We start from the raw sequence: 2499 nt of genomic DNA, 5'->3' as shown, positions 1-2499 counted from the left end.
GGGTAAGAACTATGGCCTTTTGCCAGGCGCGGTGGCTCACACCTATAATCCCAGCACTTTGGAAGGCCGGGGACGGGGGGCGGATCACCTGAGGTTGGGAGTCCAAGACCAACCTGGCCAACATGGAGAAACCCTGTCTCTACTAAAAAGAAAAAAAAACAAAAAAAAAAACAAAATTAGCCAGGCGTGGTGGCGCATGCCTGTAATCCCAGCTACTCAGGAGAATCACTTGAACCCAGGATGCGGAGGTTGCGGTGAGCTGAGATAGCACCACTGCATTCCAGCCTGGGAAACAAAAGTGAAACTCCGTCTCAAAAAAAAAAAAAAAAAAAAAAAAAAGACTATGGCCTTTTAACCCACAGGGAAGGGTTCAAGATCCAGGAGGAGCCAGATTGAAGCCAGAAGGAATAAGATAACGATTATTGGGCTTACCTCCTCCTCTGAGCTCTGAGGCCAGGTGTTCCTGAGATAGAGGAGAGGGTGGAGAGCTGGTGCCAGAGCAGAAGGCAAAGGAAGACAGCACATTCCTCCGTGGTGAGCTTTCTCCTACACAGACATGGGAAGTGAAACGGGGGTTCAATAGGAAGTCAGTAGGAAGAGTTTATCCCCTGCACAACAGTTCATGAATGAAGTCTCGGGCGTCTTCCCTTCTCCCAGCAAGGGGCCCCAGCAGGCCCTCTGCCCCGGATGTGGGGCCTCCTGTATCCCTGACTGCCAATGTCCCCAACAACAATGTGGGACTCACACAGCCGCCCCACTCTCCTTGAGGTCAGGGGCAGAACGCTGCCGTCTCATTCGTGAGGGAGTAGTGTATGGGGGGTAGCGGGGCCCTGGGGGCCGCTGGGCTGGGTAGGGTTGGGTAGCTGGGGATAAGAGTTGTGCTTTTTGGGCTGGAAGTGCTGGGGTTCAGGCTGTGCAGAACCCGCTCCCCGGGATCGGCCCCCTCATCCAGGGAGTTCCTGAGGGATGGTGGGACCTTCGGGGACTCGGAGGCCTGCAGGCAGGGGTGGCTGGAGGGGGAGTGACCTCCTCAGGGGGTTGGGGTGGAGTTGGAGCCTCCCCGCTCCCGATCCCTGGCCAAGACTCCCGGTGCTGGAGTTGCTCTTGAAGGGGAAGCATAGCTTGCAAGTCGTGAGGGGGCACAAAGCGGCTGGGGGCCTGCGCCAGGCCCCCGCCCCGGCCCCCAGAGCCCTGCAGTCCCTGCAGCCGTAGCTGCTCCTGCTTGAGTCAGCGAAGACGACCACGAGGAAGGCAGGGTCCTCCTCCATGAGCCGTGACACCCGCTCCCAGCTTGACAGTGGTGGCGAGGGGGCTGGGCTGACGGCATTGCCGTCACTGGGGGCTGCCTCCTCCTGCTGCCTCTGATCCTTCAGGCGGGGCCCAGGGGACCTCACCACCTTCTTCATTCTCATCTTCATGATCCTGGGAGGGAGGAGTGAGAGAAAAGGGGAAGGATGTGAGGAGAGCTGAATCCTCAGGACATGTGATTCAAAGGGACCCTGGAGTGGCTGGATGTCAAAGGGTCCAGAGAAAAGCCTGGAGATAAGGAAGCTCGAAAAATAGTGGTTTAGGGCCGGGCGCGGTGGCTCACGCCTGTAATCCCAGCACTTTGGGAAGGTGAGGCAGGCGGATCACGAGGTCAAGAGATCAAGACCATCCTGGCCAACATGGTGAAACCCCCGTCTCTACTAAAATACAAAAAAAAAAAAAAAAAAATTAGCCGGGCGTGGTGGTGCGCGCCTGTAGTCCCAGCTACTCAGGAGGCTGAGGCAGGAGAATCGCTTGAACCTGGGAGGCGGAGGTTGCAGTGAACCAAGATTACACCACTGCACTCCAGACTGGCAACAGAGCGAGACTCCGCCTCAGAAAACAAAACAAAACAAAACTGCACACTTTATATCAGTGGGTCTTAGACTTCACCATACTTCAGAAACACCCAGAGCTTATTATAAATGCAGATTTGTCCCCAAAGATGTGGATTCAGTAGGTCTGGGGTGGAACCCAGGAATCTGCATTTTTAATTAGCAGCCTGGTGACAGTGAGGCATGTGGTTCATAAACGATATTGAAAAACACCGTGCTATACGTCAATGCAATTTTTTCCAGACTTGGGGAAGGTTAGGCTCTGAGATGGAAGGTTCAGACTCCTAAAGGAAGAGCTGAGGGAGGAGAGAAGGGAGGGAGAAGGCCGGGCCTACCTGGGCCAGGGGGATGACCCTCTCCATGTGGAGCATGCGGTCCCGCAGGGCCTGCAGCTCCCGGTCCTTGCTGCTGTTCTGCAGCTTCACCTCCTGCAGAATCCCCGTCAGCTTGTCGACGTGGGCCTGGAGGTCCTCCACCTCCGCCCCTCGGGCTCCCTCCTCACTGCCACCACCACTGCCAGCTCCACCTCCTTCCTCCTCACCTACAGTGTCCCAGACATCCCGGGCCACAGCCCTCCAGGCATCTCCGGGGCCTTCTGGCTTGCCATAGGTGCGACACAGCTCCCGCATCTTGAGGG

This window comes from Nomascus leucogenys, chromosome 19, assembly GCF_006542625.1.
Source record: "Nomascus leucogenys isolate Asia chromosome 19, Asia_NLE_v1, whole genome shotgun sequence".
Lineage (NCBI taxonomy): Eukaryota > Metazoa > Chordata > Mammalia > Primates > Hylobatidae > Nomascus > Nomascus leucogenys.
Note: the sequence above shows the minus strand (reverse complement) of the source record.